The 13,075-nt window shown below is 40.8% G+C and overlaps 1 pseudogene; it reads right to left on the bottom strand.

The window, feature by feature from the left end:
* Positions 1 to 5,439: 5,439 nt before the first annotated feature.
* On the bottom strand, positions 5,440 to 5,691 carry LOC148777634 (anaphase-promoting complex subunit 11 pseudogene; annotated as a pseudogene).
* Positions 5,692 to 13,075: the final 7,384 nt, after the last annotated feature.

The following is a 13,075-nucleotide window of genomic DNA, read 5'->3' on the forward strand; positions in this document are numbered from 1 at the left end:
TGTATGGATGTGAGAGTTGGACTGTGAAGAAAGCTGATCGCCGAAGAATTGATGCTTTTGAACTGTGGTACTGGAGAAGACTCTTGAGAGTCCCTTGTACTGCAAGGAGATCCAACCAGTCCATTCCAAAGGAGATCAATCCTGGGTGTTCATTGGAAGGACTGATGCTAAAGCTGAAACTCCAATACTTTGGCCACTTCATGCGACAAGTTGACTCACTGGAAAAGAGTCTGATGCTAGGAAGGATTGGGGGTGGGAGGAGATGGGGACGACGGAGAATGAGATGGCTGGATGGCATCACCGACTCGATGGACATGAGTTTGAGTGAACTCCAGGAGTTGGTGATGGACAGGGAGGCCTGGCGTGCTGTGATTCATGGGGTCGCAAAGAGTCGGACACAACTGAGCAACTGAACTGAACTGACTGATGCTTTACTTTAGACAGTTTTTTATTTCCATGTCTATACATCACTGATCTTTTAAATGCATTGTTTAATTTGCTGTTAGTCATAACAGTATTTTTTCCATTTCTTTTTTGTGTCTCTATTTCTTTCCTCACTTTATTTATGGTTTTCTTTTTTCTTGAACTTATAATAGATGGTGAAAAATTCTTACCCATTAATTTCATAAATTCTGTCATTTCTGGGTCTATTTTTATTTATTTTTTAAAAATCTTTTAATTTTCTATTGGGGTATAGCTGATTAGCAAACAATGTTGTGATAGTTTCAGGTGAACAGCAAAGGGACTTAGCTATACAATACTCTATTTTTATTGTCTGATTTTTCTGCTGACTATAGATCACATTTTCTTTTTTAATTTAATTAATTTATTTATTTGGTGTCTGGAAGAAGCAAGACTAGTAATTTTTTATTAGATGCTGCTGCTACTGCTGCTAAGTCACTTCAGTTGTGTCCGACTCTGTGCGACCCCATAGACGGCAGCCCACCAGGCTCCCCCGTCCCTGGGATTCTCCAGGCAAGAACACTGGAGTGGGTTGCCATTTCCTTCTCCATTATTAGATGCTAGACATTGTAAATGTTACATTGTTGAGTTTCTGGATTTTATTTATCTCTTTTAAAGAGTATTGGACTTTGTTTTGGCAGGCAGCTAATTTACTTGACTATCAGCTTGATACTTTTGAGGCATATATTTAAACTATGTTAGGATAGGTCTACGGAGAAGGCAATGGCAAGCCACTCCAGTACTCTTGCCTAGAAAATCCCATGGATGGAGGAGCCTGGTAGGCTGCAGTCTGTGGGGTCGCTAAGGGTCGGACAAGACTGAGTGACCTCACTTTCACTTTCACACATTGGAGAAGAAAATGGCAACCCACTCCAGTGTTCTTGCCTGGAGAATCCCAGGGATGGGGGAGCCTGGTGGGCTTCCGTCTGTGGGGTCACACGGAGTCGGACACGACTGGGGTGACTTGGCAGAAGCAGCAGGATAGGTCTAGAGTTGTTTTACTCTTAGGTTTATAGAGTCCTACTTCTAAGGCATAGCTTTTTTGAGATCTCTACTGAATGCTCTGAGTATTCAACAAGGTCTGTTCAGTCTGACTGGTTGGAATCCAAATTTTCCCATCCCTGTGTTGGTGCCAGTAATTTTTCAGCAGTTGTTTTTTACCTGGTAGTTGACTTTTGGCCAGTTTCATGTAATCTCCCCTTGCACTTCCATGGATGGGCAGTCTATTTATTAGTCAAAGACTCACAGGGCCACTATGAAAATTTGTGGAGCTCCCTTTTTGCGTAGCTCTCTTCTCTCTAGTATGCTCTTCCACAAGATCGTATCTCCTCAGCCTTCCCAAAATCTAATCTCTGTCCCTTCATCTTAGCAAAACCACTGTACTCTGCTTGGATTTGCTGTCCCTGTAATATTGTTTGGAGAATATCTCTTGCCAGATAGTTGGGAGAATTGAAGGCTGACATAATTTGTTTTCTTTCCTCTTCTCTCAGGGATTGTGATCTTGTGTTGCCTTTGTCCAATATCTGAAAACAGTTGTTTCATCTATTCTGTAGTTTTCTAGTTGTTTTAATTGAATGGTGGGAGAGCTAATCTGTCAGATTACTTTTCCATGTCAGAAATAAACAGACAATTAAATTTTCCCTCGTTATAGAATTATAGTTGGTATTTTTCTTTTTACTTCAAAGATGTCATTCTTTAAAGACATTGTCTTCTGCCTTGCACTGCTATCTTTGTTTTTCCAAATGTAATGTGTCTTTATCAGGAATGAAAAGTAAGACAACAGTAGGATATATTTTACTACTATGTTGCTATTAAAAAAGAGTATGGTGTTCATAAGTATCACAGAAATGGGTGCATATATACTTCTGTTTGTGCACATTGTCAAAGCCTTCTTGTAGGGACTATTTATCAAAAAGATTAGAGGCCTTTAGCCCCAAATCAGGAAAAACCCAAGTTTCCATCAGCAGATGAATGAATGAAGAAAATGTGGTATATACATATAATATAATGTTAGCCATAAAATGAATAAAATTTTGCTACATGCTACAAGATGATTGAAACTTGGAAACATGAAAGTGAAAGAAGTCAGACACAAAAAGAACAAACATTATATAATTCCACTTAAATGAGGTACCTAGAATAGGCAAGTTCATAGAGATGATAGGTAGAGTAGAGATTAATAGGGGCTGGGAGAAGTGGAATGAGGAATTATTGCTTCAATGGGTAGAGAGTTTCTACTTGAGATAATATAGTTCTGGAAACAGACAGTGGTGATAGTTACACAATGTTGTGAATGTACTTAATGCCACTGCATTTTTACTTAAAAAATGTTTAAAATATGTATATTTTATCACAATTTAAAAAAATGTTAATGAGAGGCCTACAAAAGGTTTTAATTTTTTTTTGACAGTGCAATTATTCTTGCAAGACAGTATCCTAAGGAAAATACAAGGAAGTATGTAAAGATTTAAGAATGTTTTGTTAAGAGTATTTTCACAGAAACAAAATGAGACAAAATAAAACAAAAGCAAATAAAATTTATTTTTTTTCGGCAGTGGTACCCAACTTGTGGGATCTTAGTTCCTTGATCAGGGATTGAACCTGGGCCCCAGTAATGAAAGCATGAAGTTCTAACCACTGGATCACCAGGTAATTCCCAAGAATACAATTTTAATACCCTAAAATAAGCCATTGATGAAATATACTATGATGGACAGTAAACTGCCATAGAGACATTTAAAAAAAGAAGTTCTTTTTAAGAAGAATACTGAATTACATGGAAAGACTAAGAGGAAATACTGTAAAATGTTAGTGGTGGTTATTTCTGGATACTGAGATTATAAATGGAAATTTTTCTTTTAAGTACTTTTCCTGTTTTAAATTTATTACAATAAATATGCATTTTAATATACTAAAAGAAATGAAGTTTATTTTTAAATGTTTTATCCATCCTTCAGAAATCAGCTGAAAAACTGTTCATCTGTGAACTGTTTTCAGAATTTTCCAACTGAATATGACTCTTTCCTTCTCCAAATTCTATAGCCCCTTATATGTCTCTCATGGTACTTATGACATAGGCCATGTATTAAAGTTATTTATTAATATGAATCTGATTTGTCTCTCGCTGAGCATATGTGGGACTGACTACCTTATCAGGCACTACCTAAATCAGGGATATTGACTATTTCCACACCACTTGATTAGCAATCTTCTCTTAAAAAAAAAAAATGTTTTTATTTATTTGGATGCACCGGGCCTTGGTGCTTACACACAGGGCCTTCGATCTTCACTGTGGTATGTGCGATCTTTAGTTGTGGCATGCAGATTCTTAGTTGCAGCATGTGGGGTCTAGTTCCCTGACCAGAGATCAAACTTAGGCCCTCTGTATTGGGAACGTGGAGTCTTAGCCATAGGACTACCAGGGAAGTCTCTTGATTAACAATCTGTATGACTCAGACCCTTAGCAGGAGCTAGTCTGATCTAGACACCAAAACTGATCTAGAGAAAGGACTGGGTCATCCTGAATTCAGGTTATTTCTAAGGTTAATGATATTTGAATGGCTTATTTAACTTAGGATTTATAAACAAAGGAAATTATTGGGAAGAACAGGACTATGTAAACTACTTAAATATTCATCAAGGAATTAGCATAGACAGACATAGAATTAATTACAAGTGTGTTTTTGTTTAATACCAATCCTCTGCTTAGAGTTCCTCTTCTTGGATGGCAAGCTTGTTTTAACTGGATGGTAAAAAAACAATATTTTATCTAATGATAATGTCCCAGATAATAATATGCCAAAACACTCAAATACAAACACAAATTCAGTGAACTATAGTTCCTAATGTACAATGTAAGGTACAGAGTTTTCTGCTCCACTTGTTTCTGCCCTTGGTATAAACATTTTTGCACTTTCTACATATTTATTCCCACTAGATTTGGAGCTCCTTATGGCAGTATAAATAAGGCTAATTTTATTCATATCTGAATTCTTGGTTCTTGTTACCTAGTATATAATGAAACATAATAGAGATGTTGGTTGAACTAAAAACCCTAGCCACTAGCGTTCAGAGTCAGAAGACCTGGGTTCAAATCTCAGTTCCACTTGCCAAGGGCAAAACTCTTAGCTGATCTGAATTTTACTTTCCTCCACTATAAAAATCAGATTTTTTTCTTTTGGCCAGGCTCAGGTGATTTAATTAGTTTTATTTATTGGATAAAAGTGTCAGTTTTGCAATGGAAAAAAACAAATGTCGGATTTTCCTGGTGGCACCCTGGCTAGTAATTGGCTTGCACATGTTTGATCCCTGGTCTGAAAAGTTTCCACATGTTACAAAGCAATTATGGCCACTCCAGTACTCTTGCCTGGAAAATCCCATGGATGGAGGAGCCTGGTGGGCTGCAGTCCATGGGGTCGCTAGGGATCGGACATGACTGAGCGACTTCACTTTCACTTTTCACTTTCACACATTGGAGAAGGAAATGGCAACCCACTCCAGTGTTCTTGCCTAGAGAATCCCAGAGACGGGGGAGCCTGATGGGCTTCCGTCTATGGGGTCACACAGAGTCTGACACGACTGAAGTGACTTAGCAGCAGCAGCAGCAGCTATGTCTATTGAGCCCTCCCTCTAGAGTCTGAAAGTCTCAACCACTGAAGCCCAAGCACTCTAGAGCCTGTGTTTTACAAAAAGAGAAGCCACCTCAATTAGAAGCCAGAGCATCGCAACTAGAGAGGAGGCCCCCCTCACCCCATACCACAGCAAGTAGAGAAAGCTGGCCGCAGCAACAAAAATCCAGTGTAACCAAAATCAATCAATCAATCAATAAAACAACACCAGAACAAACACATCTCCGGTTCTTGTTTCAACCCTGTCACAGCCCAAAGGGTACTGGCCAGTGGATACCATGGCCACCCAGAGCCACTGTGGGGGTGGGGCCGTTTCAGAGCGAAGAGGGAGCCTCGGGCAGCACTAGCCTCATTCCTTGAACTTCCTATTCTGGGGACACACAGGGCCCTGCTGTACCTGCTGTGCTTTGAGTCTCTTGAGGATGCTATGCATGTGGAAGCAGTAGGAGCACTGGACCCACAGCAGCAGGCAGTCGTCACTCAACATCTTGATGTCCAGGCAGCTGCCACTGAAAGCCATGTGGAAGATGCTGTAGTTCTCATGGTTGGCCACCCAGAGCCAGGTGACCATGGTGTTTCAGCACTTGACCTTCACCTTCATGGCACAGGGAGACTGCCTTTCGGGCCTAGACTGTAACATGGTTATGAGAATTAAATGAAAGAATGAATATGAAGGTTTTTTAAACTGTCTGTCCCATGATAAATTTGTTATTAATGAAGTCTTAAAGTAGAGAAATGATTGTAAGATCATGGAATAACCAGGAGAGACCAGATGTATGACTCCCAAAGGCCTCCACAAGATGGTATTAATTATCTTGGTATGTTTCCCATGGCCAGGATCTTACAAATATCCTGCAAGTTCAAACATGTGGTTTTGTCAGTGCAGAGAGGAAATCTTGGGGTCAGACTCATATTAGTCAAGCTCACAAGACATGTAAAAACCAAAACATATAAACTACAGTGTCAATTCACCAATTTACACCTATTCCATCTGCCATTAGAAACAGAAGGTTTAAGTCAGCACAGTCAGCACTTCCCACAAACATTGCTCCTAACTTGGTCTACCAAATTAAATTCAGAAGGTCACTTGGTGAACATGCATGTTTCCCATGACTGCTGTAACAAATTACCACAGACATGGTGACTAAAAATAGCAAAAACTTATTCTGTCACAGTTCTGGATCCCTGAAGTCTAAGATCAGCATCACTGGATCAAAATCAAGGTACACCAAAGCAGCACTCCCCTCAGGGCTGGAAGGGAGAACCTATTCTTGGCCTTTTCCAGGTTCTGGTGGGTGCCAGCATTCCTTAGCTTGTGACAGCATCACTCCAATCTCTGCCTCCATCTTCACACTGTCTTCTCCTCTTTGTATGTGAAATTTTCCTTTCTCTGTTTTGTAAGGATTCCTTTGGTTACATTTAGTACCCACTCAGATAATCCAGGGCTTCCCTGGTGGCTCAGAGGTTAAAGCATCTGCCTGCAATGCAGGAGACCTGGGTTCGATCCCTGGGTTGGGAAGATCCCCTGGAGAAGGAAATGGCAACCCACTCCAGTATTCTTGCCTGGAAAATCCCACGGACAGAGGAGCCTTGTGGGCTATACTCCACGGGGTAGCAAAGAGTCGGACACGACTGAGCAACTTCACTTTTCACAGATAATCCAAAATAATCGCCTCATCTCAAAATCCTTAATCACATCTGCTGAGCCCTCCCTCACTTTTTTTTTTTTTTGCCATGGAAGGTAATATTCATAGATTCCAGGAATTCAGAGATGGATATCTTTTCTGGAGATACACATTTTTCAGCCTACCACAGGTTGGAAATTGAGATCTGAAAAGTAAATTATACTACTAGAAACACTGAAGGCACCAGACTGCACTGTGTGATACATTTACTTTCACAGCAGGAAGAGCCTTGTCAGATGGCCTGAATACTCAAATCCATTGCCAAGATTCACTTTCTCAACACAGTGCTTGGATGGCCATTGCCAATGTTTGCTTCTGTGACTGCTTTTTGATGCCTCCATGACTAACAAAACTCCTTTTGATTGGCCTGATTTTTCTTTCCTCTTGTTCCTTCCTTCCTTTCTTTCCTTCTGCATTTTCCTCCTTTCTTTTGTCTAGAGTTGAAACTATTTTATTTCTTAAATTGATGCCTTTGCCTAGCTCTGTTATGATCCACTACTTATTAATGTTTATAGCTTAATTCTTTTTCCCCCACTCTATGCAGCTTACGGGATCTTAGTTCCCAGACCAGAGATTGAACCCAGGCTGTGGCAGTGAAAACCTGGAATTCTAACCACTAGACCACCAGGGAAATCCCCTAATTCTTTTTTTAAAGTGGAAGTATAATTGACCTATAGCACTGTTAGTTCCAGTTGCACAAAATAGTTATTCCATAGTTCTATATGTTGCAAAATGATCACCACTGTAGCTTAATTCTTTTTTTTTTTAAAAAAAAGACTAGAAACTATAAAAAAGAGCCAAATGAAAATTCGAGAACTGAAAAAGAGTATCTGAAAATTTAAAAATACTGAATGAACTTAACGGCACTTTAGAGATAGGAAAAAGCTGGTGAACTTGAAGATAGATTAATAGAAATGATTCAGTCTGAAGACTATAGAGAAAAAGAAAAGGTCGAAAAATGTGAACAGAACTTAAGAAACTTATAATATCAAAAATCTAATATACATATATGTAATTGGAGTCACAGAAGGAGAGGAAAGAGAGAATGGGGCAAAAAACTCTGTGGAGAAGTAATGGTTGAACACTTTCCAAATTTGGTGAAAGACATAAATTTTCAGATCAAAGGTGCTCCACAACTGCTATAGGAAATGTAAATTGGTACAGTCAATGTGGAAAAACATTATGGAGATTCCACAAAAACTAAAAATAGAACTATCATATGAGCCAGCAATTCTACTCTTCAGTATATATCCAAAAAAATATATGCACCCCAATGTTAACAGCAGTACTATTTACCATAGTCAAGATGTGGAAGCAACTTAAGGGTTGATTAACAGATGAACAGATAAAGAAGATGTGAGATACATACACAATTGAATACTGCTCAGCCATAAAAAAGAAAATTGCCATTCGCAACAACATAGGTGGACTTGGAGGGTATTATACTAAGTGAAATAAATCAGACCAAGAAAGAAATACTGTATGATATAGCTTACATATGAATCTAAAAAAAGCAAAACCATTGAATATAGCAAAGAAGAAACAGACTCACAGATATAGAGAACAAACCAGTGGTTACAAGAGGAGAGAGGGAAGAAGCGGGACAAGATAGGGGTAGGGGATTAAGAGGTACAAATTACTTTATATAAAATAAATAAGCCTTAAGGATATACAGTATAGCACAGCAATGTAACCAATATTTAATAATAACTATAGAGTTTAAGCTTTAAAAATTGTGAATCATTATGTTATACCATGAAATATATGATACTATAAATCATCTATACCTCAATAAAAATAGATAAAATTAAGTTAAAATTAATAAAGACGCTCAACACACCACACTTAAGCACATCACAGTCACACTGTTAAAAACCAAAAAATTAGAGTCAATCTTGAAAGTAGTTTGAGAAAAATGACATGTTACCATACAGGGATCAGTGATTTGAATTACCATGGATTTCTCATCAGAAACTATGAAGATTAGAAGACAGTTTTAAGTACTCAAAAAAAAAAACCCCAAAAACTATCAACGTATAATTCTATATTTAGTTTTACATAGCATAAACATAGTGGGTGGCTGGAAGCCACCCATCTGACCCCGTGGAAGGGGAACAGAGAAGGAGTAATCATTGTGAGATGGACAAATACCCTGAGGAAGTAAACACCACAGTTACTTACATACACTTCTACTCTCTACACATTTATTTTCATGCTCTATCTAGGGAATTTTGGCAGAAAATTTTGAAAAGCACTGATAGAGTCAGTAAGCAAAGTAATGTATGAGAGATGAATGCTCATTCGTTATATTTGTCTAGCCAGAAAAGCTGCTTTCAATTTGCTGTCAATACATAAACTTAATCCAAGCTGGGTTTGGTTTCATGTGCTCTTTCAGTTCCCTAACCTAATTGCCCTTATCTCTTGCTTCTCTTTTACACTCTTTTGGCCACTGCTCACCACCACCATTGGCCTCATAGCAGAGGGATTACATTTTGCCAACCAGTTCTTTCTGAACTTACTGATCACCATGGCTACTCTGGTCAGTTTCCAGCCATGCTTTGTGGCCAGTGATCTTTTTGGTTTTCAAAGATCTCTCTCCTCTCAGTGTGCTTCTATCCCATCAATATCTGGCTTCCTTTTTGCAAGTAGGCAGATAATTATGTAACATTTCAATTTTTTTTACAATACATTCTTGTAATAACACATCCACACACATTCACACACACTAAGGTCTTACAAAATGGGCAACAGGCAAGCATACATACTTAGTAATAGCTTCTAGGTAAAAAAATCTGAGAATACAGTCTTCCTTAGGATCAGTGGTCTTCTTCCTCTGCTAATTTTTTTCCCCCATAGTTCCCTTTTCCAAAACTTCTTTCACAGCTGAGGGGCAGTGCTCACTATGCCAAAGCGGCTGGCAGCTCCACCTCCGATGGGAATTGTGTCTCTGTCACTTTAAAATCCTCTAGCTCTTTCTTCCTCACTCTGCACAGGATATACTTGTACAGTGTTGGTGCTTCCCCCATCGTCAAAGTAATGAATGCACTAAAAAGCAAAAACAAACCTAAGCTGGTGCTGGTGGGGGACTTCCCTGGTGGTCCAGTGGCTGAGACTCTGCACTCTCGATGCAGGGGCCTCAGGTTCGATTCCTAGTCAGGGAACTAGATCCCACATGCCTTAACTAATAAATAAATATACATAAAACTACAGTGGTGAACACCCACTAGCCTTAAGCAAGGGGCAAAAAAGGGGATGCAGAGGAGAACTCTCTTCCTACATAGCCCCACCCTGAGGTCAAGTGCAGCCTTCTCACAGCAATAGCCCTCTCCTCAGCAGTTGCTGACCTGACAGAAAACAGAAACTTGGGTCTTTTCCAAGGTCTCCCTCCCTCATCTAGTTACTACCCTCTTCAAAAGGGGAAGTCAGTGCTGAACTCCTTCCCTGGCTAACTCCCTATCGAACACTTTGCCAACACCAAAGGGAGCTAAACATGGAATTTCTAGGCCCATTACAGTCCCAAAATATGAAGACAGATCTGTTTCCTGTGGTCATGGAGTGAGAACAGGAGGTAAAAGTGCTCCCCGACATCCCACTTCATTTGGAAAAACTCAGAACAAAACAAAAAATTTGAGTTTTTTTAAGAAAAAGGCTGCTGTTTATTAAGAAAAAGGCTGATGTTCCCAGAAGGAGCAAAAATCATTTCTCTGTCTTTCCAGATGCTGAAAGAACACTTAAACTCATTCCTCTCCTCCCCTCCTATTCCAGACACTAGAATTTACCCCTTCATGCATCCCTTCAGCTTTGTGCTGGGTAGTGGGACCACCAGGCGGACCAGTAGAAGCCTCCAGCATCTCCAGGGGAGTCCCATGGGATAATACCTTTGTCTGTGAATTGGAGAAGGGGAGAAGATCTTGATCTCCCCAATATTTGACAGGAACTGAAGAACTGAGGGGTTTGGGTCTGACGTCCTGTCAAATGAGGCAGTTCAAGCTAGTGTCTGTGGGACTGTTCGAGGAGCAGCAGGAGGGAATGCCAAAAAGTGTTTGTAATGGAGGTTGAGGAATTTGGGGGCATCCTGGGAACAGAATACACCGGCCAGGCCTGAGCCATCCCCAAGCCCCTCCTACTTCCCAGTTACTAAACAGATCCAGCTGTGCACAATCCTGGCAAATCGTTTCCCATCTGGCTTCTAGGAACTCATAACTAATTAAAGCAGTGTGTGTGTGGAAGGGGAGGGGGTGTCCTCTTAAAAACAGAGGTTTCCAAGGTAACGGCTTGTTGAGAAATCAATCCCATTCAGCCAGGGAAACTTTCCTCTCTCATGACTCCCTCAGGTCTCCGAGGAGAAAACAGGCCAGAAGCTAACACTGTTTTTCCCACATTTCTCTAGATCAAGAGCAGTGTCTAGGCCAGCCCTAACTTGGTTACACCCTATGTTTTTCTCACCTCCAGTTTTAGACCCTGGACTTGCCCTTTATATACTAACTAGGATGTCCGGCCTTCCAAGTCACCCCCTTCAGGGAAGGATATTGTCAAAGAGGGGTGGGGATGTTTTAGAGACTGGCTTCTCTTGGGCTTAGAGACCTCTAACAACCTTTGCCCTCCACCCACAGCCCCCTAGACCCTGAACATTAGATAATACTCTCAGAGTCTTAACCTACTTCCTGCTCCTACTGTTTACAATATTTTAATTTAAACAATATTTCTATACAAACTCTTCTGCCACAGTCCTTCAGCAGAGAGGGAAACCAGTTTGCAGGATAGGATCAAGACAGCCAAAGAATCAGGAGTTCTCTCAGACTCAAGTTCTCTTTTTGGGTCAGGCAGACCGCACGTCCTAACCCATCACACACATTCCCACATGTCCCCCAGTGAGTGATGACAAATTCAGAGGGAAAAAGAGCTGAGTCAGCATGGCTTAGAGGTGGGGACTGGAGGTCTTGATACCATTATGGGAACAGTTAGTCATGCAGTCCTGCATACACATCCAGTCTGCAGCTCCTGGCTCTGGGGGGTTTGTTTGAGTGCCTGTGAAAACTCTTGAGAGACTGCAGAGATCATGGCTTGAGCCTGAGGTTCTGTTGCTTCCAAGCTGTGTGACCTGAAATGACCTGTTAGAGACTCAGTTCCCTTTTCTGTGATCTCTTGTGCTTGTGCTCAGTTGTGTCCAACTGTTTGCCACCTCATGGACAGTAGCCCACCAGGGTCATCTGTCCATGGAATTCTCCAGGCAAGAATACCGGAATGGGTTGCCATTTCCTCCTCCAGGGAATCTTCCTGACCCAGGGATCAAACCCTCGCTTCCTGCATCTCTTGCACTGCAAGAAGATTCTTTACCGCTGAGCCATGTGGAAGCCCTCCCTCTTCTTTAGAAAGTGATAATGCCAGCCCACAGGGATGTTGTCAAGATTTAAATGAGATAAAGTATTTGGCAGCTTTTACAGTTTCCCTCTCTGTTCTCTCTCTGGCTCCTTAATGTCTAGAATGTGACTCCATCCCCCAGGGACTTCCAGGGCCAGAGTGAGTGTCCACACTCTACCTTGTATAATAACCACCATATCTCTTGGGTATCCCTGGATGCCTCAGTGGTAAAGAATCTGCCTGCCAATGCAGGAGACACAGGAGATAGGGGTTCAGTTCCTGAATTGGGAAGATTCTCTGGAGAAGGAAATGGCAATCCACTCCAGTGTTCCTGCCTGGGAAATCCCACGGACTGAGGACCTGGCGGGCTATAACCCTTAGCGTCGCTAAAGAGTCAGACATGACTTTGTGACTAAACAGCATCAACAACAACTATCTCTGTCACTAACACGTTAACAGGTACTCTTAAACATTCTTCCCCAACTCCCGCTTTTTTTTTTTCCTCCTCTATGAGGTGTCTGAAGGGAGGGAGTAATCTGCCATCACATTCTTTTTACTTTACTTCTTTCCCTCTCTCCACAGCCCGCAAAGCTCCTGTCCCTTCCCCACTAACTTCACTACTTCCTGTCACTTTCTCTTCCATTCCACCCACCTGGTCTGAGGCTGGGTGGACAAAGCTGACGCTGAGCTCAGAGCCACAGACAGGTTCAAGTAACTGCATCAAAATGTTGCTAGTGGTTCTCTTTTGGGTAGAATTTACTGGTGGTTTTCATTCCCTTCCTTGCTCATTTTGGTATTTTCCAAATTTACTGTAATGAGCAATGAATAACTTATTCAGAAAAAAAAATAGAGAAGACTTTAATCAGAAAAATATATATATAATTTTCAATTGGCCCATGTCCTATTCTCAAAAGAAGAGGGATTGAGCGGTGATGGAAA

Source organism: Moschus berezovskii, chromosome 6 (genome assembly GCF_049115385.1).
Source record: "Moschus berezovskii isolate FMDL1 chromosome 6, NW_MosBer_1.0, whole genome shotgun sequence".
Taxonomy (NCBI): domain Eukaryota; kingdom Metazoa; phylum Chordata; class Mammalia; order Artiodactyla; family Moschidae; genus Moschus; species Moschus berezovskii.